Here is a 22,945-nt window from a genome sequence, read left to right as displayed (position 1 = left end):
AGCCTGTGCCCCCATACAGACAGCACCCCGCTCCTTCCCAACCTTCCCCCCCCCCTCCCTAACGGCCAGCCTGTGCCCCCATACAGACAGCGCTCCGCTCCTCCAGACCTTCCCCCGCCACCTCCCTAACTGCCAGCCTGCGCCCCCATACAGACAGCGCCCCGCTCCTCCCGAACCTTCCCCCACCACCTCCCTAACTGCCAGCCTGTGCCCCCATACAGACAGCGCCCCGCTCCTGCCGAACCTTCCCCCAGTACCTCCCTAACTGCCAGCCTGTGCCCCCACACAGACAGCACCCCGCTCCTCCCAAACCTTTCCCCGCCACCTCCCTAACTGCCAGCCTGTGCCCCCATACAGACAGCGCCCCGCTCCTCCCGAACCTTCCCCCGCCACCTCCCTAACTGCCAGCCTGTGCCCCCACACAGACAGCACCCCGCTCCTCCCCAACATTTCCCCGCCACCTCCCTAACTGCCAGCCTGTGCCCCCATACAGACAGCGCCCCGCTCCTCCCGAACCTTCCCCCGCCACCTCCCTAACTGCCAGCCTGTGCCCCCATACAGACAGCGTCCCGCTCCTCCTGAGCCTTCCCCCGCCACCTCCCTAACTGCCAGCCTGTGCCCCCATACAGACAGCACCCCGCTCCTCCCCAACCTTCCCCCCCCACCTCCCTAACTGCCAGCCTGTGCCCCCATACAGACAGCGCCCCGCTCCTCCCGAACCTTCCCCCGCCACGTCCCTAACTGCCAGCCTGTGCCCCCATACAGACAGCGCCCCGCTCCTCCCGAACCTTCCCCCGCCACCTCCCTAACTGCCAGCCTGTGCCCCCATACAGACAGCGCCCCGCTCCTCCAGAACCTGCCCCCCCACCTCCCTAACTGCCAGCCTGTGCCCCCATACAGACAGCACCCCGCTCCTCCTGATCTTCCCCCGCCACCTCCCTAACTGCCAGCCTGTGCCCCCATATAGACAGCACCCCGCTCCTCCCGACCTTCCCCCGCCACCTCCCTAACTGCCAGCCTGTGCCCCCATACAGACAGCGCCCCGCTCCTCCCCAACCTTCCCCCGCCAGCTCCCTGCCAGCCTGTGCCCCCATACAGACAGCGCCCCGCTCCTCCCGAACCTTCCCCCGCCACCTCACTAACTGCCAGCCTGTGCCCCCATACAGACGGCGCCCCGCTCCTCCCGAACCTTCCCCCGCCACCTCCCTAACTGCCAGCCTGTGCCCCCATACAGACAGCACCCCGCTCCTCCCCAACCTTCCCCCCCCCACCTCGCTAACTGGCAGCCTGTGCCCCCATACAGACAGCACCCCGCTCCTCCCGAACCTTCCCCCGCCACTTCCCTAACTGCCAGCCTGTGCCCCCATACAGACAGCGCCCCGCTCCTCCCGAACCTTCCCCCCCCACCTCCCTAACTGCCAGCCTGTGCCCCCATACAGACAGCGCTCCGCTCCTCCAGACCTTCCCCCGCCACCTCCCTAACTGCCAGCCTGCGCCCCCATACAGACAGCGCCCCGCTCCTCCCGAACCTTCCCCCGCCACCTCCCTAACTGCCAGCCTGTGCCCCCATACAGACAGCGCCCCGCTCCTGCCGAACCTTCCCCCAGTACCTCCCTAACTGCCAGCCTGTGCCCCCACACAGACAGCACCCCGCTCCTCCCAAACCTTTCCTCGCCACCTCCCTAACTGCCAGCCTGTGCCCCCACACAGAGAGCGCCCCGCTCCTCCCGAAACTTCCCCCGCCACCTCCCTAACTGCCAGCCTGTGCCCCCATACAGACAGCGCCCCACTCCTCCCGAACCTTCCCCCACCACCTCCCTAACTGCCAGCCTGTGCCCCCATACAGACAGCGCTCCGCTCCTCCCAAACCTTCCCCCGCCAGCTCCCTGCCAGCCTGCGCCCCCATACCGACAGCGCTCCGCTCCTCCCAAACCTTCCCCCGCCAGCTCCCTGCCAGCCTGTGCCCCCATACAGACTGGTGGCCACTGGGGGTCGGGGGGCAGAGTACCCGGGCTGCGGTGAATGGGGAAGGTGGTTCTCCCGAAGGGGTCGAGCCTGCCTCTCTTACCCAGCTACAGCATCCACAGGGCGGGGCTCACGAGCCGCTTCTCCCGGGGCCAGCGGGCGGCTGCCTTTTTCACCTGGCTCATTTGTGCGGGTGCCTGCGGGTTCTTGTCATGATGCTGTCGAGCTGGTCAGTGCAGGGACAGGCTCGGCGTCCCGGGCTAGCTGAGCTTGGTTTGAGGAAGGGGATGGAGCTACTTCTGGGCCCGAGAGTACTCCTCTTCCACCTCCCCTTCCCCCCCCTTCCTCACTCCTTCACCCAGCTGACCAGCTCAGGGCCACCTGGAATCTCCCGCAGGGACAGGTGGTCGGGGGAACACCTTCGGGGTTTCACCACCATGGATGCAGCGTGGGTTGCTGTGTCTGTCCCGCGGGGCTCTGGTCCCGCGGCGTCAGACTCACACCGACACGTCAGGTTCCTTGGCGGCCTGCGTGTTTGGCTCTCGAGGGTAACACACTGCGCGTTCGCATGTGTTCGAGTGTAGAGCTCACGTGCTGACATTCCGGTCCCTGCGGTGTTGATCCTCACTACAGTGCCCGTCAGGGCCTTAGAGAGGTGATTCATGGCTATGGTGGAGCCGTCGGTCCACCCGCCGGAGTATCATGACCAGCAGTTGTAACGTGACGGGCCCCAACTGTGCTGCCAGCGGAGGGCGCCCCCAGATTTCGCTGGAGCCAGTTCGGGGAACTCCCGCCTTCGCTCTACTCTCGGACCTGGTCCGCCCTGGGCTACGGACCTGAGCGAAAACTGCTGCTCCCCACCGCCAGGGAGGTGGGGTCCGACAGCTCTTTTCCTCGTGGGGGGTTGACCTGGTGGCCGGTTTGCAATGAGAAACTTTCCAGACCTTTTCCCTGGGGCTTTTCCCCGGGGTTGACCTGGTGGCCGGTTTGCAATGAGAAGCTTTCCAGACCTTTTCCCTGGGGCTTTTCCCCGGGGTTGACCTGGTGGCCGGTTTGCAATGAGAAACTTTCCAGACCTTTTCCCTGGGGCTTTTCCCCGGGGTTGACCTGGTGGCCGGTTTGCAATGAGAAACTTTCCAGACCTTTTCCCTGGGGTTGACCTGGTGGCCGGTTTGCAATGAGAAACTTTCCAGACCTTTTCCCTGGGGCTTTTCCCTGGGGTTGACCTGGTGGCCGGTCGGAGCCGGGCTGGATCCTGGGGGGCCGGTTTGCACTCAAGAGAAAATGGCTGCCCCTTTTCACTGGGGGACCGAGGGGTGCGGGGCTGGGGGTGCAGCACTGGGAGAAGGTGGCCGGGGCTGCCGTCGGAAGCACACAACCTGCTTTCCAGCAGAGGCCGCCCCAGGCTGTGCGGCGGTCCCCCCTAGCGGGGGGGGGCGGTTCAGGCTTTAGGCCCCGGCGGCCAGTCGATTGAGGAGATCGGGCCAATGGGAGCGGGCGGGGGCGTGTCCGGAGAGCGGGTCGCGCGGGGCTGTGGGCAGCGCTGCGGGGCTGAGCGCGCCGGGGAGCGGTGAGTCCGGGGGGCGGAGCCCCGCGCCCCGCCCAGCCCCTCATGTGCCCCGGCCCCTTCTCGACCCCCCACCTTCCCCCTCATGTACCCCGCCGGCCCCGCCCCACACCGGCTCCGGCCCCGCCCCTTCCCCCTCATCTACCCCGCCGGCCCCGGGCCCCTTCCCGCTCCCCCCCGCCTTCTCCAGTCAGTTCCCGCCTCCCCATCCCCTCTCACCTGTCCTGGTCCCCTGGCCCCTTCCTACCCTGCCCCCTTCAGTCCAGCCCAGCTACCCCAGCCCCCTCCCGCCCCACCCCTTCTTGTCCCCAGCTGCCCCAGTCCGTCCCCGCTGCCCCAGCCTCACCTGCCCCGCCCCAGTCTCCCTGCTCCCCTAGCCCTGCTCTTGCCCCACTTCCCCCACCTGCCCCAGCCCCCTTCCTGCCTCGTCCCAGTCCCCCAGCTCCCCTCCCACGCCCTGCTTCCCCCTAGTTGTTTCCTGCCTCAGCTCCCCCCTGCTCTGCCCCGACTCCTCTCGTCTGCTCCCCCTCCCTCTCCTTCTCCCCTTCCTTGCCTGCTCCGCTCAATTCTTCCCTTCCCCGCCCCTCCTTCCTTCCCACCCTTGTTCGTTCCTCACCCCGTCTTCCCTTCCCTTCCCTTCCCTGGGCATCTGTGGGGAGGGGAGTTTCCCCTGTGACACCAAGAGAAACTCTCTCTCCAAGGCAGGGTCGGTCTGTCTGCTGCGGGTTCCCTGCCTGGTTGCTGGGGAGGCTTTTCAGTGTGGTAGAGGCAGCTGGAGAGTGGGAAAGCAAAGCAAAGTTCATGCTGCAGCCTCCGGTAAGAATGCAGACGTGTGACCGCCAGCCCTGCTCTTTAGCTGGCTAATCTCCCCTGTCTCTGGTGGGTCTCTTGTCTCTGTAGGTTACCTGCTCCTTGTGGGTTCTGCAGGCAGCCGCTGGGCTGGAACTCATTGATTCAGCCGGAGCTGTGCTGAGCCTGGCTTGGCTGGGAGCCTCTCTCCCCACAATGAATATAGCCCTGCCAGGGAAATGTCTGTTGAGCTGCTGGGACAATAACTAGTGTGCCAGGGAAGGAGCAATGCAGCTGGGGCGCGTGATGAGCTCTCCCCCTATATATTATTGGGTATTAAGGTCTGATAGTGTGTTTCTTGGTAGCCTGGCTGTAGAAGAGCTTGGGCGAGGGTGCGATGAGAGAGGGTTAAATGGAAATGAGTAGGAATTCTGGATCATTTAGGTACCTGAGATACAGGGAACGCCGGTTTTGAAGCCAGTGGGATTGGTAGTAGACATGGCCCACGGCAGAGTCTGTGTAGAAAGGGGTTCTATGGCATTTAGACAATTCTATCAGCACTCAAATGCTGCTACCTTACTGGTGAGTCCGGGGCATGAACCCTTAGTTCCTGCAGAATCTAAGCTTTTTTTTTTTTTTTTTTTTTAAGTAGCTCAACTTTTCCAGGGCGCTGAGCTCCAGTGGAATTGGTGGGTGCTCAGTGCCTTTGAAAATGGTGCCCTATGTTTCTAGCTCTTCTTTTTAGGAAGAGAAAATTTGCCAGCATGACCTGATGCGGGGCTATCTGTGTGAATCTGGACAACTCCGGGGCACCTGGTGCTGCTCAGGGCTCTGCTAAGGGGCAGCAGAGAAGTGGGGAAGACCCTAGTGATTTTCACTGCAGCCTTTGGGAACTTAAGGTGTGGCTGTGAAACTGACAAGAACATGTCAATATCATGCTTAGCACAGCTCTGAGCTGCTGCAGAGGCTAGGATTGGAGCTGTGTGGGAGGCAGAAGCTGCCCAAAATATGGAGCCTGGGGGAAGGGTAGAGTAGCAGACACCCTACCATGCAGCAGCCTCAGGAAGGGTAAGACAGCAATTCTCCCTTCTGGAGCTGTGTGTGTGTGTGAGACAGAGAGAGGAACAGGGGGAGCAATGATACTTCCTCATGTATCAGATGCCTACAGGCCAGATGCTGGAAATGAAAAACAGAGCCCGTGAACAGTACTCCTCTAGCCTTTGTTATGCAGGAGGTCAGACTAGACCATAGTGGTCCCTTCTGGCCCTAAAATCAATGAGTCTAGATGCACATTCAGCTAATTACTATACAAAATAATAAAACTGGGCCAATATTAACAGTAAAAGTCGCCCACTTCACGCAGACCAATAACTGTCCACTCTTGTCTACTCAGAAAACTACACACCTCACCCCACGGAGTAGGTCAGAATTGATATCCCCATTTAACAGAGTGGGAAAGCGAAGCACAAAGTGATGACATGACTTGCTTGAGGATACCTAACAAGCCAGTGACAGGACTCCTATCAGTGGGATCACTGATGGGGAGTTCATACAAGAATCAAGGGGCTGGGGGGAAAAAAACAACAAAACCTCTTATGAGGAAAGACTGAAGAGCCTGGTTTTGTTTACCTGAGAAAGATGATGAAAGAGAGGGGACAAAAGTCTGTATGGTCCAATGGAGGTAGATTGGGAGCGTCTGTTCTCTGTCTCATAACACAAGAACAAAGGGACATTCATTGAAGTGAAAAGGCTGGAAATTCAAAACTGATCAAAGGAAACACATTTTCACATGGTAAATAATTAGCCTGTGGAACCCATTGGTACTGGGTGCTGTTGGGGCTGAAAATGTAGCAACAAAAAGGGACTAGACATTTATATGGATAAGAAGAAAATGCAGAGCGATAATAGTTAATGCTCCTGTTTCAGGGCTTTAAGCTGATCTCTCACTGTTAATGATTAGGAGGGAAACCTTCATGGGGGAGGGGGAAATTGGCATAATCTGCCTGCTGTGGGGTTTCTTGAACCTTCCTCTGAAGCAGCTAGTTCTAGCCACTGTCAGAGACAGGATACTGGATTATATAGACCACAGGTCTGATCTAGTCTGGCACGTCCTATGTGATGGGCAGGGCATAAGAAGTTGGACAGAGCCGTACCTAGAGCTGAAGAATCTTGGCTCCCTGCCCCGTGTCCGCTCCTGCTGCCACACAAGGCTGCGGGGTCTGTGTCTTCAGCTCTGCAGCATCCCCATGGCTAGAGCCCTGCAAATCTGCAGATCCCCACGGCCCATGTTTGCGGATCAGATGCAGATCCAGATTTGGTATCTGCGCAGGCCTCTACCAGTGTCCGTAGCTTTGGGTGCATTCAACGTAACGCTGTATGTGAAATGAGGAGCTGGCACCTTCTTGTGACTATTTTCTCATACTTAGACTGATGTGAAGAGGAGACTGATGCAGCTGACTAATTCCTGACACCATCAGTTTACTCTCTAGGGAAAATTTTCTTCTTGCCAAAGTGTCGAATAGAGGGCCTAGATATAGGGGTTCTCAGAACAAATTTTTTGGTGGCCTCAGAGTGCAGCCACCAACTCTTGCTGGTGGCCGCTCTCACGCTTTTTCCTAAAATACTTAATTTAGCTTTAGGAAAAACAAATAATTATACACGGCCAAATCATTGTAATTTATGTATTGCTAGCTAATAAGTCTGCTGTGAAAAGTGATATTAACAAACATAGAAGCATCACTATTCACAGCAGACTTACTCAGCCCTGTCAACAAGCCTGGGGACAAATTAAGCCCTAGATGGGGTGGGGGGGAGGCGTCCTGGGAGGCGCCGGCGGGAGGCAGTGGAGGGCCGGAGCCCAAAGCCCTGTGGCCAGAGCATGCTGCCCTGCCACCCCAGGGCTGAAGCCCAAAGCCTGGGAAGGTGGGAAACTCACCAGCTGCCTGGTCCTCCAGCATTGTGCCCCAGGTATCTCCACAGGGGGAGCAGGGCCCAACCAGTGCTGGTGGCCCCAGCAATCGACACCAAGGCCGGGCATCCAGGAGCTACAGGAAGGGGCTGCTATTTTGCCCCCGCCCCCCATAACAGTCCATGAGGCTGTGGCCGCAAGAAAAGCCCCTGGTGACCGCATTTGAGAACCGCTGGCCTTACACATTCGTTATGTAGAAACTGATGTTCATCTCATTGTGATGACAAAGAAAACCCACGGAGTATGAACTAGTGCTGCGTAGTCGTTCTGTGTCTGCAAGGCTGCTGCTTGTCTCTCTCCCAAGGCGCAGCAGTGCGGAAGGAGCAAGACACTGGGCAGTTACACTGCAGCTGTGAGCCCCAGGGAACAGTCAAGAATCCTGTCAGTTGCACTTAGCGGCTGCTTGGGCTAAAGCTGTGATCAGCAGTAAGGAGCGCTTCAGCTGTTCGCGCGGGGTGGAGGAGCTGAAAACAGAGGCAGAGGAGGGATAGGGTACAGGGTAAACTATCAAACCTCTTTTACCCCGTGTCTATTTCCTACCCCTCCCACATTCCAAAACTACCAGGGAGTCTTTTTTTGGGGGGGGGAGGGGGGGTCTTTTTCTCTTCCATTAACAAAAGAGGAGCCCAGGGCTGAGGTTGCTACTTGCCAGAGGCTGATAGAAAAGGTGGAAACAGTTGTGCACTGTCCTTTGAGAAAGCCCTGGTAGGAATCTCCACATCCTCTCCTTTCCCAGGAGCAGGGGGGCACTGGGCTTCCAGGTCTCTAGAGGTCCGTGCCAGTTCCTTCCGTCCTGTCTAATACTGGCCTTTGTTTGCAGGTGTCTTGCAATTTTTTTTCAGGCCATGGACTGACATGTCCGTGAACTCTGGAAGCTGTTTAAGCAGAGGTGATTGTCTTACAGGGGTGTGTGTTTGTGAAATGCCTTGAGGTAAGGGGGATATAGAAAGGTAGAATATTGCTCTTATTGGCTAGCATGTTTCTAAACACACGTGATTGCCCAGGGATGTAATGCCAGTGATGTGGGGCAGGGTTGGGCCCTCGTAGTTCAGAACACAGAAATGCAGTGAAACACATTTGAATGGACAGAGTTTAGATCTTGTTGTTTATGAATAATGATGACTGTGTTGGCTGAAGTGGTCACCTTCTCTCCAGTCTGGGAAAAGCTGACACTGGATCTACTGTGAGGTTTTCTAGAAGGGGGAAGAGTCATTTAGTTTTTGTTCATCACCATACTTGGCTGCTCATTATCGCGCTCAGCTAAACCTCTGCTCCCTGTTTGAGATGCAACAGTCTCCTTCCCCTGTAAACATTAACACTGGAGGCAAGTCCCAGGTCTTAGACAGGATCACGGATGAGCCAGCTAGCTGGGCCACTGGGCTAGGTGGTGGGGGTCACCTGGTCAGAGTTCTTGAAGCAGGTTAAGCTGAGTCTCTGAGCCAGAAAGGGAAACCTGGACTTCCAGGGTACATCTACATTGCACTAAAAAACGTGCAGAACTAAGACTCAGCCCAGGTCAGTGGGCTCGGGCTCTGGAGGTTAAAATAGCAGTGTAAATGTTCAGGCTCAGGCTGGGCCCAGGCTCTGAGACCCTCCCCCTGTGGGTCTCTTATTGCAGTGTAGACGTGCCCCTGGTTTCCTAGTGTTAAGGATAGGATGAGGCCTGCAGAGGGTCATGATGTTTGGTTTCTTACTGAGGTTTTGATGTCTCCATTTCAGCCTTTTGAGATGCCGGGGTACCATGGTGATGGGGGTTGGTGGTGGGGGTGAAAGAGGTTGTAAATGGTTGTAACAATAATATTAAAAAGGCAACACAATAAAATTCTAAAGGTGGTCAATTTTAACGTTTGATCCCAGTTGCCCCGACCTGGGCTCATCAGGGCATTGACTCCACAAGGTGCGGCCAGTTGTTTGACTGCACTTCCGTTTTGTTCTTAAAAATCCTTGAGACCAGACAGAGTTGGTTAGGTTTGGTTATTGTCTAAAGACACAACAATGCAATATGGAAAGGAGGTATGGGAAGCAAATTCTTGCAGTGTGTTCACCTTACACAGAAGGTGTGCTTCAAAGATTTGCATTTCAGCTAGCAGTATTCATAAGGTGATTTTACAAGTTACAAAACTCTCTCTACATCCCTAAAACCCAACCCACCAGGCTGTCTCACATCCTTCACTTGTTCTGTACCTTCCTTATCTTTGTTTTGGGTACCAACATTCCAGGTACTGGTCCTTGAATGTACCTCCTTGGCTTTTGCCAGTGCAGAACATTAAAGTATTTTGCCTTTAACAAGTGTCCCATTTTCTAATGCCAAAGCTGACTCCAGCTTTGTGAAGTGTTGTGGTGAACAGAATTGTAGGAAGAGCCTAATACATTCAGTTAACATAACTTCCCAGCACTTAAAGAATTATATTTTATTAATATTGTGCACATAATACCTATCAATGTGGTGTATACTACACTTAACATATGTTTTGACTAAGAAGGGCAATGTAGGTGATTTTTTTTTTTTTAATGTCATAAGAATTCTGGGGAAGACTGATTAGGGGACTTGCCTAAGCACCTTTAATGGAGGGGGCACTGGCCTTTGATTTAAAGAGAGAACGGTTTGCGTTCATGCTGCGTCCCATCCCTTCAGCCTACAGTTCCCTGCAAAAGCACTGTGCATTCACTGTAACTTGTTGAAGGGGTGTTTGTGGGTCCTAAAGCTCTTACAGGCTTAACATGCTGGCCAAATTTGCAGCATGTCCACCTCTAGTGGCTGGTTGTGTGGAAGATTAAACTAACTGCTGCTGCCAGCTAATGAAGTTGTCCCCCTGGCTCACGTGGTAGAGGTCTGTGCTGTGCTATAGAAGGTCCTAGGTTCAAACTCTGCCTTGGATTTGAGTGGGAAGGGAGGGGATCATTACACTGGTAAGCTAGGTATGATGGGTGTGGAGAAGGAATTTACCAGTTTGTGAGCTGGTTACCTTCAGATTTTTTCCTAGGGGGTGGGGAGCCTAGGGATCTTAGCATCAGTGCAGCACTAGTATAAGAGCAAGTATTCTGAAGTGAAGCTTGCTCTGGCGTGGTTAACGCTGCTTGTATTGCACAGGAGGGAGGCAGGTGACTGGACACTGTGGTGATGTGTGGCCGTCAATAGATAACTATACAGTGGTTGCAAGATCTTCACCCTCGGTATTGTGCCTGAAGCGTGAGGCAGAACCCCCAGCTCCTTCTTTGCGATTGATATTACAAGCTAATGGTGAAAATCGCCCACTCTGTCTCCCTAAGATTAACACGGTAAATAAATCGGCGGGGGAGGGGAGCAGCGTGTGTGGCATTAGTGGAAAAGCTATAAAGTCTGCAGCTGTATCCAGTTAGGAGGCTGGAGGAAGGAGCCAAAAGCTGATGAAAATATGCACTGAGGTAGTTAAGCAGAGTGAAAAGGGTTTAAAATATATTTCCTCTTCCAAAGTGGATTATCCTCTGCCCTAGAATGAGAACGTTGCTTTTGTACAGAACTTGACTGACCCAAATGGCTCCATAATTAATCTTTGATTAATTTTTAAATTCAGTATTCCCAGCTTGAATTCTTTCTCCAAACAGTCTTTTAAATTATTATTCAATGTGTTCCATGGCAGACTGATACCATGTGTTTGCGTGTGTGTGTGTGTGTGTGTGAAATCTACATGGAGGTCGCTGTTTGGTTTAGTGGTTGGAACAGGGGACTGGCAGTGGGATGGTCTGGGTTCTATTTCCTCAGATGTCCTGTGCGGTGTTAGGCCCGAGTTTGAAGGTGATCCTCGCTAATTTCATGTGAGTGCCCGAATGGGAGCTGAGCTCTCTTGTGTTGAGGATAAATTGGTGGATGTTCAGGGGCTAAGCTGCTGCAATGGTATGGGCCATGTAGGCACCCAGAGAGCTGTGTTGCTACGATTGAAGGAAAACCAAGCAGCTAGCTGGCTGAGGCAGATGAAGGTCACCTCCATTGCTTTCTTATGGATGCAGGATTGCAAATCTGAAACCTAGAGCTAGGGGAAGGAGCCAGCCCTGGCCTACCTGAATATCTATTTTAAACCACGTGTGGGCTACTGTAACATGCCTGTTGGTAGTCTTCTGTGCCATGCAAACTTGCAGGTTCATTCCCCCGGGGCTATCGGCACTCATAAATCATAGCCCCTGACTTTGGGTTCATGTCAGCTTGATATAAGTGTTCCTCCTTCCTCCGCTTCATCACAGCTTCATGAGCCAATGGCTTGAGAAAGGCCCTTCACCCTCGGTGTCTTGGGTGGGGTGATCTCACAGCACTTAAGGCACAGACCTTAGCCTGGCAGCAGCCGGTGTAGCAGGTAATTTGTCACCCCTATTTGATGTCTGGGGGAAACTGGCGCACAGAGAGAACAAGGATGAGCAAATGGCAGAGCCAGGAAAAGAACCCAGGAATTCTACCTCCCCAGGGCATAACTACACTGCAAAAAAAATCCTGCTCTTAACCTGAGTTAGCTAACCTGAGTTAAAACGGCAGTGAAGATCTGGCAACGCAGGTTAGCAGCTTGAGTTAAAACTTATAAGGTTAAAACTTACAATTAAAGCTTCTAACCCAAGCTGCCGTGCCTTCAGCACTCTTTTAACTCGTCGCAGTCAACTGGAGTTAAGACCACACACTAGTTCTTTTTTTTGGCTGTGTCGATATACCCCCAGCCGTGTGCTCAGCTCACACCCCTTCCTTGCATTGATTGGCCCGTCAGGGTGCCACATGGTATCTCTTTCCCACATGCCTCCAATGGTTAACTGTGTCAGCTTTTTATCATCTAAACCCAGCTTATTATTTATGTTGCCACTGAACACAGAGGCCCCCGTGCACTGGAGTCTGTACAGCCAGAACTGTTCGGAGCAAGCTGGTTCTTCCATTCTCTCCACTACTCAACTTAGTGCTGTATCTTTCCTGTTTAACCAAACACTTGAATGATCCTGCTCTCCCTGCGATGCAAATTCTTTGCCGCCTCCTTTGCCTAAGCACTACTGAGCATTTCAAAGGCTTTTTCCTGCCGTGGGTATTAACACCTGTGGCCTAAGCAAACCTTCCTCCTCTTTGGCATGTGTCTGCTGGGAATTCAGTGGACTCCATACCCCTGAGCTAGGTACTCCCGGCTGTGGTGTGATATGGCCCCCTTGTCTCAAGAACGTGTCCCTGGCTCTGGCACCGGCTTATTGGAACATATTTTACCCACCCAATAAAACTCCCGCTGGCGTGTGTGTATCGACAGGATCGGTCGGATGGCAGCTCGCATGTGGGCATCCGTGGTTCATCTGTGGTCGGCTGTTAAGGCGCTTTTTGGTCAGATGGCATGGGATCTCCATGCTACTGACTCAGAATAAGCTTGTGTGGATGTATGCATTAATCAGTTACGTCACTAAGCTGGATACCTCCGCACAAGCTTATTCCGAGTCAGGATCGTACTGCACACATCAGCTGTGTGGCCAGATATACATAAGCGCTGGTAGGTGTGATGGTTCCTGGGGATACCCTGGTTTATAAGTAGGGCCATACCAAGTTCACGGTCCATTTTGGTCAATTTCACAGTCATAGGATTTTAAAAATCATAAATTTCATGATTTCAGCTATTTAAATCTGAAGTTTTACGGTGTTGTAATCATAGGGGTCCTGACCTAAGTTCCCTCTAATCTGCGCAGCCACACAGCTGCCTATTAAGCCCTGCGCAGGGGCTCAGGGCTGTGGCAGGGAGTGGCGCCTTTCCCCCAGGACGGACCTGTTGAGGCAGGGAGAGATTGCTAGGGAGAGTCCTCTCTCCCTGCCATAGCACCCAGGCAGCCTGCACCCGAAATCCCTCATCTTCAGCCCCACCCCAGAGCCTGCACCCCCAGCCGGAGCCCTCAGCCCTCCTGCACACCAACACCCTGCCCCAGTCCAGACCCCCATCCTGGACCCCACGCCCCTCGTTCCTAGCCCCACCCCAGAGCCTGCACCCCCAGCTGGAGCCCGCACCCCCTGCACCCCAACCCTCTGCCCCAGCCCTGAGCCCCCCTCCCACACTCCAAACCCCTTGGCCCCACCCCCACCACATGAGTTTTGTTATATGCACTAATATGGAGGTGATGTGTCACATATCGCCTCCGTATTGGTGCAAATAACCAAATTCATTCTGCACATGCATGGGAAAAATTAGAGGAAACACTGGTTCTGACCCAAAAAGGAGGTAGGGGTGTGTGTGTGTGTGTCAAGTTTTTTGATGGGGGGGGGGGGTTGCAGTACTGCTACCCTTCTGCACTGCTGCTGACGGCGGCGCTGCCTTCAGAGCTGGGCGGCTGGAAAGCACTGGCTAGTAGCCCAGCTCTGAAGGCAGAGCTGCCGCCAGCAGCAGCACAGAAGCATGGCATCAGATAGCATTGCCACCCTTCCTTCTGCCATGCTGCTGGGGGCGCGGCCTTCAGAGCTGGGCGCCCGGCCAACAGCTGCTGCTTTCCGGTCACCCAGCTCTGAAGGCAGCGCAGAAGGGAGGCAATCTGGCAAGAACAGGGCTGATATTGCAGAAATACACATCCCTAAGAAGTGCTAGGCACAGAGCACTCACACAGACACATTCCTGAAGAGTGGTACCAGAACATCCCAATATCCAGGATGGTACAAACACATTCCCCAAGGATAACAGGAACACGCTGACCCCTCCTAAAAGATCAGGTCAGGATGACCGTGTGATCAATAGAGATGTTTTGATCGAACCAACATGTACAAGGTGATGGGTGATAACTAGCCACGTCAGGGGCCAGTAACTAACCATGTCAGAGGCAGTACTAATTTGTTTGATTCAGGGTATAAAGATGTATCTCCAAGGGAGTATCTTTATCCGGCCGAGGGGGGAATGGAAAGTCCCACCATTCACTGAGCTGTGTCCATTGTCATGGGCATACATGTCTTAGTATCCTCGTCGAGTTTGCCAGGTGCTATTACCGTGCTCTGTCTACAATAAACCTGGCCTGGTGCCTTCATACCGTAATGGATCTTGTGGTCATTGGGCGGTTTGCGTGAGGTCTGCCGTGCCGGCTGTCTGTGCAGAGCTGGGGCAGCACGCAGGGAGAACGCACACACACGCAGCCGAACAGCTAACACCCTGCAGTTTCTTTCTTCCTGTAGATTTCCTCTTTTGTTGACTTCACAATCTCTCTATTTGCCCGTGGCTCAGTGTGCAACAGTGGGAGGCAGACAATCCACAATGCGCCAAGGGCCAGACAGGGATACATCTCCGTGGCATGTCACCTCCTGGTGACCTGCCTTAACTCCAAGCCCATAAGAGCATAATTTTCAGCCTAGGCACAGAACTCTTTAGATATTATCTGTATGTACATCTCGTAATGATTGATGACCAGCAGGCTACTGGCAAGAACAGTAGATCTCACGTGCCACCCTTTGGTGAACTATTCTGCAGCTATCTGACCTAGGAGATCCCCTGTAAATCCCTCTGGAGCCCCTGTGCCCTCTGCTCGTGGGCACCAGTTGGTCCCTGGGTGACGGTAGGGATCAAATCCAGGGACTTCAATCCCAAAAGCACAAGCGCCGACTGTCTGAGCTAGGAGAATAACTCTTCTGGCTGCAAATCTGAGGCTTTGATAGTCACCAGGGCCAGTCTTAGAGGGCGGACTGATCGTACTGCCAAGCTAGGATATTGCATGTGCACTGGCTGCTGTCTCCATGCCTCGGGGGTACTTCCCCCGGGGCAGGATTTGACAATGAGCATGTGACACCTACCTTAGCTGTAAGAAAAGGAGTACTTGCTCGTTGCTAGGTATTTGACCTAAGGGCATGCTTTACTGTCCTGCGTTCCATCCTAGGGTCTTCACGCTTTCGTGAGCAGTAATGAATGAACCCTGCTTCAGCAGCAGCAGTGGTGGTGGGTGGGGGAGATTAAGGCATGGAGAAGTGAATTGACTGTACAGAGGGAATCTGGGTCCGCACCTGAATTGGAACCCAGGAGTTCTAGGCTCCCTGTCTCCTGCTCAAGATTATGCTGGCTGTCTCCTGAACTGCCAGGCTGCAGCTTTTTAAATCCATTATTAAGCTAGAATCTGGCACTGGCTGGGCAGTACTGAGATCTGAGCCTCGTGTTCACACCCCAGGAGAAGTGCAGAACAGACAGCAGCAGGTCCTCTTCCTGAGTCAATGACCATCTCCAGAGGGGAGAGAACTCCTGTCTGGATGGCCCACTCAATGGGGGTTCTGCTGGCAGTGCTAACAGAGGGGCACATACTCTGTGGGTGTGGAGGGCATTTGTGTGCTGGGAGCTGGGCTAAGCTGTTGTCCCTTGCTAGTCACTAAACAGCCATCAGAGGCATAGGCGCCAACTTTCCCCGGCGCCGGTGGGTGCTTGTGCCCCATGGCCCCGCCCCGTCCCCATTCCAACCCCTTCCCCAAAGTCTCTGTCCCCACCCCAGCCCCGCCTATTCCCTGAACGCATCGCGTTCCTCCCTCCCTCCCAGTTCTTGCCGTGCGAAACAGCTGTTTCGCGGCACAAGCGCTGGGAGTTTGGGGGAAAAAGCGGGCACGTGGCGCGCTCAGAGGCAGAGGTGAGCTGGGGGGGGGCGGGGAGCTGCTGGTGGGTGCAGAGCTCCTGGCTTGCGCTCGAGTCACATCAGTGACTTAGAGATGAAAGGCGGCTTCTTATCTCCAGCTTTCTGGGGCAGGAAGTGCACCTATTTCTGAATATCGTGCAGCTAGAGAATTTCAGTGCGTGTCCTGAACAGGTTTGAACTGAAAGTACAGACAGATTTTTATCTACCTGATGCTTTCTTTCTAGACTGACTGTCCTTTCCTAGCCCTGCCGGTATTCTCTAAATCCTAGCTGGAGGCAGTGTGAAGTTGTAAGCTATGCTGACTGACTGACTGCTCCGAGGAGAATACAGTATGTGCTCAGCTGCCGGTTCCGCAGCAGCACGTATGTATCTTGCTGGGCAGGCGTTAATCTCTGACATGTTGCTCATGCCAGTCACGTACCCACAGCTGTGCTCTCCGGGCTGGGTTCCCTCCTGCTGTCACTCTCTGATGAGATGGTTAGACTGGTGCTTCGTGGAGGTGAATGGAGCCAATACAGAGCAGGCATCTAAATATGGGATCTGGTTCGCTATTGTTGCACCAGTGTTGTGTTTGTCTTGGATAATGATAGCTGTCTAGTTTGCCTCTCAACTCTAACGGCTTTGTTAAAGGCAACCTTTGCAGGGAGATAGACAAATGAGGTTCATCTCAGTTTTTTGGTGCTTTGATGCATATTGTGGGCCTCGAGTTTTTGCAGGCCAAGTTTTGCTGCTTGGGTTTCTGTACATTAGATATTCAGGTCTAGGCTACTTCTTGTTGGGAAGCCGGTTTGGAATACTGGAGAATTTAGGAGGCTTAAGATGTAAGCATCTCAAAGGAAGCAAAACTGGATTCATGATGTGGGAAAGTGATATTAATTCGGATGGTTTAAAACTATTTTTGGCATCTGCTGAACTCAAATGCCCAATAAGCCGTTTGGAGAAAAGAGCTTGCTGTTAAAGATTCAGAAACTGTAAGGAAAGGCTAAGAGCTGCTTGCCGTTCATATCCAAGACCTCCACTTATGCCCTCTTACAAGGGGAGACAAAACTTGACATTCCTGCTATATCTGTTATGTGAAAAGCAAGAAAAAAAACCTACTTTATGTGCCATGAGGCAGCAAACAGGGCACGACCCTTTGCAGGTCCCCTTTAAGAGAGTAATGGACCTATGAAAGCAGAGGAGCTGCCGTGCTCTCGATACTGGAGACCAATGCAGGCTGACTGTCATCCCAACGCTGCCCACCACAGGTCCCTTAGCTGACTTAGTGGCAACGCCCCACCAGTGGGATAAAAGACGCTGTTAGTGGCTGATCAGTGACCATGAGGGCCCTTGCTGTGACTTAGAAAGGTCTGAGGGTCAATTAACCCTTTCATAGGTATTGAAAAGCTGTACTCTGGTGGTCCTTCATTGTATATACCTTCTCAGAGGAAGGTTTTGTGGTTAAGGCACTCAGCTGGGTCTCTGGGGGTTTGGGGTCAATTCCCACACCTCTGCCACACACTTCCTGTATGACCTTGGGTAAATCACATAATCTCTGTGGGCCTCGATTCTCTCTCTGTAAAATGGGATTAATAATCTCTTCTTTGTCTCTTTAAATTGCAAGCTGTTCAGGACAGGGACTGTTGCTATGTGCGTGTGCACAGCATCCGGTGCAATAGGCCCCAGAGCTCAGCTGGGGCCTTTGGGTGCCACTTGGATACTACTAAGAAATAACACCTGAGGGCTGGGCTATTATTCCAGCAGCTGCTCTGGGGTCCTCTGTACTCTTTTGTGGCTGCCTTTCCCCAACATAACTGATTTCCCCCCCCGCAGCCCGATCCTTTAATATTTGGTGGGGTGAAAGGGTTAACGCAGTGTCTCAGCTGCCTATCTTTGGATGGAGAGCATCTCAGACCATAATTAATGACCAGCGAATACAGTTACTCCATCAAATTATTTACTGAACCTGGTCCATTAGAAGTAAGCTATTAAAGAGCAAAGCAGATGCACTTAGGAGTTCGGCTAATGTTCCCTCGCCCTATATCATTTCATTCCAGCTTGCGTTCCCTTGTGTGATTTGCTGAATGCGTGTGGCCAGCCTTGATTGCCTTTTGACTGTCGCTGTGCATTGCATTATGCGTCCTGTTGGATCTTCCACCGAGAGGCTAGAGCTCAGCCTGTTTCAAAATAATTCTGCCTGCAAGCCTTGGGTGAAAGGAGTCGCTCTGCAGCGAGTGTGGTGTCTGCGCTGGATTTGCAATAAGTGACCCTGGTGGGGTGTGGAGCCAGGTGATGGAGGGGTTCAGAGCTTGCAAGATGGGGCGAAAGGGAAGGCAATCTGCCCTGCTCGCCTGAAACTGCCAGTAATGTGGTGAAGCCCTCCTGAAGGACATGAGAAGAAGCAGAAAATAAGGGACAGGTGCTTCTAGGCTCTCTCTCTGGCTTTAAGGAGATGGGATGGGTGGGGGGGGAAGGGGCAGGACCTTCTCCATCCTGCCTGCTTGTTTAGGAAGCTTGAGGCCAGAGGCCTAGTCCTAGGACAGAGACATTTATCAGTGGGTTTAAGATGATTAAATCCAGAGGCGTTGTGATCTGGGGAGCTGAGTAGGTCTGGGGGTAGGGGTCCTGGGTTCTGCTACTGTCTGGTCATGTGGCTTTTGGCAAGCCACTTCCCCTTCCTGTGCCTCGTTTTCTCTGTAAAGCAGGCATATAAGATCCTCTTCACTGAGTGAGGTGCTAGAAGTAATTGTGTGTAAAGCCCTCGGTGATGGAGTAATGCCCTGTGAAATGTATCTTTGTTAACTGTCCCGAATGCACCAGGCGAGAGCTGGCTAGATGACCCCCGATGCTCTCTGCATGTTCTGTCTGTCCCCTTCCTCCTGACAGGTGGTACCCAGCAGAAGAGCTTCATCCTTCTCCATTTTCCCCAAGTCTGTGAAACTCGGAGAGAAGTTCTAGCATGACGCGGCCAGCACGTGCCTGCTGTGGATATGGGTTGTGATGTTCCTCAAACACTGTGTTCTTAGTCAAGAAGCCATCCTCCCCCACTTCCCGAGTCTGTCTCTCTCCGTCTGCCTTGCTATCTCATCAGCCCCTCTGTGCATCCTGTGCCAGCCATATCGCTGCACGGCATTCCCTCGGCTGCTTCCCACTTCTCCTCTCTCGGCTTCTTATCTTTTTTCTTCCTCTGTCCCCGTCCCTCCCCCAGTTGGTGTTGTGTACTCGCCATGGCCCCGATCTTACGGAAGGATCTGCCTGGGCAAACCTCCCCACGCGCGTGACACCCTGTTGACTTCATTGGGACTTTGCTTGGGGGCAAGATTGCCCGGGTCCAGTTGCAGACTCGGGGCCTGTGTGCCCTCCGTGGAGTGGGTGAGCGGATTCAGCGAGGAAGGAGCAGTCAGCCCTGTAGTGAGTGGTGCCAGCCCGGGCTGGGTGAGAGAACAGGCCTGGCCCATTTGGGTGCAGAGACCATCTTCCTCCCCAAAGGGGGATGAGGTGGGTGAGTGTGTCTCTGGGTGTACATGCACACACCCCAAACCGCAGCCATCTCTCCCTCTTGGTGCCTGACTGTGTTCCTTCCCCAGCCTGCAAGCTTGTGTGAAGTCTGTTAACTCCCTGCCTGCTGGAGTGGTGTGGCCTGCACAAGGTGTGTCTCTGAGCCATCCGGGTGATACCTAGAGATTATTATTTCTGTTATGGTACCGCTTAGGAGCCTCGCTCATGGAGCAGGGCCCCATTGTGTCAGGCGCTGCACATGCCCATAGTGGAGAAGACAGTCCCGGCCCCGGAGAGCTCCCACTGAAGTGTCAAATGAGGTGTGTGACTCGCAGATGAGCCAAGCTGGGGGGTTGGGAGAATGAGACCAGAGTAAGAATTCAGCAGAGAAGCAGCTGACTCCGCTCACCCCTTCCTTAATTACTGCGGGTCACTGGGTGGTACCAGGTTCGGTCACCTCGGCTTTGGCTTGAGTTTGTGATGTTCTCGAGGTCCAAGGTTCTGCTGTCTCATTACTGATCCTCCCAGCCAGCCTGTTCCCCTCGCACCCCTCTGGAAAAGGCAGAAAAACGTTACCAACTCGCTGGGTTCTGCTCCTACAGCCTGTGCCTGAAGCCTGCGTCCCTCTGATGGACCTGTGTGTGACCCTGGCATGGTAAGGTGCTGCCCTGCAGCCCCCTCAGTGGCCCCTTGGCTTTATGCCCTCTGCCCTCCTTTCTGCCCCTCTGACTTCCTCGCCTAATCTGGGTTTCCCTCACTGGACTAATCCCATAAACCCTCAGTACATCCTCTCCCTCCCTCCTGGTCTCCCCACAGGATGCGGGGGCATGGTTACGCTTGGTGTTGTCTGGTCTAAGGGTGCCCGGGCTACAGAGCACTGTATCCTGCTGTCTTAGTCCTGCCTCCGACCTGCCAGACTGTCTCCTGCACCCGGGGCAGCTCTGGATCCCACCTGGGCCCTTCTGAGAGTAGGCGTGGGTGCCCATCCCAGAGACTAAAGGGAGGCTGGCCCAGTGGTTCAACTCCTGGCTCTGCCACAGACTGCCTGTGTGACCTTGGGCCAGTCACTTAGCCTCTTGGTGCCTCAGTTCCCATCTGTGCAATGGGGATAAGAGCATTGGCCTGCCTCCCTGGGCTGTTGGGCAGATAAATGCATTAATGACTCAGGTGCTCAGGTGCTACGGTGATGGGGGTCAGATAATTAGTTAGATCCCACCCCTACCCCGTGCTCTTGGAGCATGCCAGCCACTGGGCACTCAGGCCACGTGGGCACATGAAAATCCCAGCTCACTTGGGTGCCTGGTGCCTTCCCGCCCCCCTCCCCCACCCCCAAATGTTAAGGCTGTTTGTAAACCTCCCTGGGTATGTCTGGCCTGCAGCTGGCAGCGACCCTAAGAACAGACATGGTCATGCTGCCAGGGCTTGTGCCAGCGTGCTGACATAGCAGCATACCAATTGGATTGGGCAGCTGCTCAGGCTGTTAAGCCCACCCCACCCCCTAGGTCTTAACTGGGCTGGCTGGCCTGAGTTCCTGCTGGATCCGCAATGTCCACCCTGCTCCAGCTCCTGCAGGCTGGGGGGCTTGCTCCCTGCTGCGGTGTATAGATTGTGACCCTTCAGTATTTTAAAAATGCTTTTAAATCCTCTGCTAAAGGGCACCCCAGAAATGGCAGAGTATAAAACGAACAGGCCTTTGGGACCTGCTCACCATTCACTTGCTATGGCCTAGTTCTGGGTTCGATGGATGTCACGTTCAAAGGAGTGTTTTTTTTTCTTTCCTCAAATTCCACCAAGGATCTGGGGTTTTCTTTTTTCAATAAACCCTTCGCATATATGCATCAGATAAGGTCCTGCTGCTGGTGGGAACAGACAGATTCCAAACCAGATACAGGAGACAATAATAGTTGCAGATTTTGTATATATGAACCAGGCAAGTCACAGGATTGTGTCTAAACGTGCCTAGCTTGGCGTGGAGCTGGCTTATCAAAGGAGTGATAAAGGGCCTTTCCCCTCTGGGAGCTGTGCTAGGATTCAGGTGCCGGGCTGCACCACTGCAAACCTCTAGTGTAGATGCAGTTGGCATCAGTGCTGATAAAGCTGCCCTGTGTAAATCATGTGTGTGCGAGGGCTTTGCCTGGATGCAGTGACATCCAAGGGCAGCAGTGACCGTATTATTGGCTCCATGGAGGCCCCTGTATGGAAGGAGCCTGGAAGAGTCAGTTCAAGTTCCTGGGCACAAAGTGTCCATGTGCGACTGCCTCCATCAGCAGGGATTGAACTAGGGGCCTCTGGAGCTGAAAGCATCAGGCTTCTCGAGCTTGAGCCACACAGTGTGGCTGGGACTGTAAGGAACTGGTGTCCTGTGTGGATCAGCCACAGGAGGAGACGTGTAAGGAATCTGGCCTGGTGGGTCGGACCTGCTGCTTAAAGTGCTCTGTGCCCTCCTGAATTGTGATCTTGCTGGGGGCAGGCACTGTGTGTTCTGCATTTGTCCAGCGCCTAGCACGACAAATGCAGTGGAAAGTCTCAATTTAAATCTGAGATTTAAATCAGCTTTTCCATTTGTACTTCAGTTATTTTCTGAAGAGAGGTGCATTCTCGTTGGTTGATATAACCACCAAAACATGTTGATTTACAACTAAATGGAGCCTTTATGCTAGATTTGGTACATCTTTTTGTTATTTTGGAGATTAATTAACTTTATACAGCTAATTGAGCAATTACATAGCTTAATATTTTCCAATTCTTCTTGTACATGTTTAGTGTGTTAGAAAATAGTGAATGACATATTGCTTGTTTACTGGATAATTAACTTTTTGCTCATGATTTGTATCAAGCTCCATTAGGATGTGACTGGAATTTAATTTAAAACAGTGAATAACATTTATTTTTATTAAAGAAAACAACCTGGGGTGTTTTAGATACATAAACTTCTCATCAAAACATGTTTCACATTTACAGCTACATGATTTCTTAAACAGAGGAATTAACTGTAGTCAGTGAATTAAACGGATTATTTCAGCTTAGCCAGGGAAAAATTTCAAATATGCCTAAATGAAAGTGACTGGAGCTTAAAAGTTCCCGCTTGCCTGAGTCTCTTGAAAATGAGACAATAGTCTCCTGAGTTACTCAGGCTTTTTAAACTAGTAGATCTTATCCACTCCCTCCAAGTTTGTATTCATAGACTGGAAGTCAGATAAGTTTTCCTGATTTTTTTCAACTCCTAATCGATTTCTCAGCTTTGAACGAATTAGTCCAAATGAAGGAAATATTCTTTGCCTGCAGAAAAGCCTACTGCTGTCAAAAGCTGGTTTAGATCTTCAACATACTCTGGGTCCAGGTGCTTAGCTAATGACTTCCACCAGTTCAGTGCTGTGACTTTCTTTAAAAACATAATCAGCAAACATGTATTGCTCGAGTAGTTCATCTCCGCTCTGCTGCTGCTTCAGCAGTTATCCCGGGACTTTGGGTTGAGAATACTGGAGAGAAAATGAGGTGGAGTAAGTGCTTGATCCATCTGCTGCTTTGCTGCTTGCAATCTAACTCTGATGCTGGGTATTTCTTTCTTCAGTGTCTCTTGAGGTTCTTGCCATATGCCAGCAGTCCAGCAGCAA

General features: G+C 53.1%; 1 protein-coding gene across 2 annotated transcripts in view; it reads left to right on the top strand.

Annotated features, from left to right (window-relative positions):
• The first annotated feature begins 3,477 nt into the window (after window positions 1–3,477).
• Window positions 3,478–22,945, top strand: part of ADISSP (adipose secreted signaling protein) — a 142,492-nt gene continuing 123,024 nt past the window's right edge. The window contains exon 1 of one of the 2 annotated variants that reach the window (XM_074951978.1): window positions 3,478–3,535. The gene's annotated coding sequence lies outside the window, so the exon portion shown is untranslated. Of the gene's footprint in view, window positions 3,536–4,206; window positions 4,349–22,945 lie in introns of those variants that run through there. The other variant, XM_074951977.1, reaches the window with a different exon arrangement.

This window comes from Natator depressus, chromosome 4 (genome assembly GCF_965152275.1).
Source record: "Natator depressus isolate rNatDep1 chromosome 4, rNatDep2.hap1, whole genome shotgun sequence".
NCBI classification, from domain to species: domain Eukaryota; kingdom Metazoa; phylum Chordata; order Testudines; family Cheloniidae; genus Natator; species Natator depressus.
Note: the sequence above shows the minus strand (reverse complement) of the source record. Positions and strands in the feature narration are given on the sequence as shown.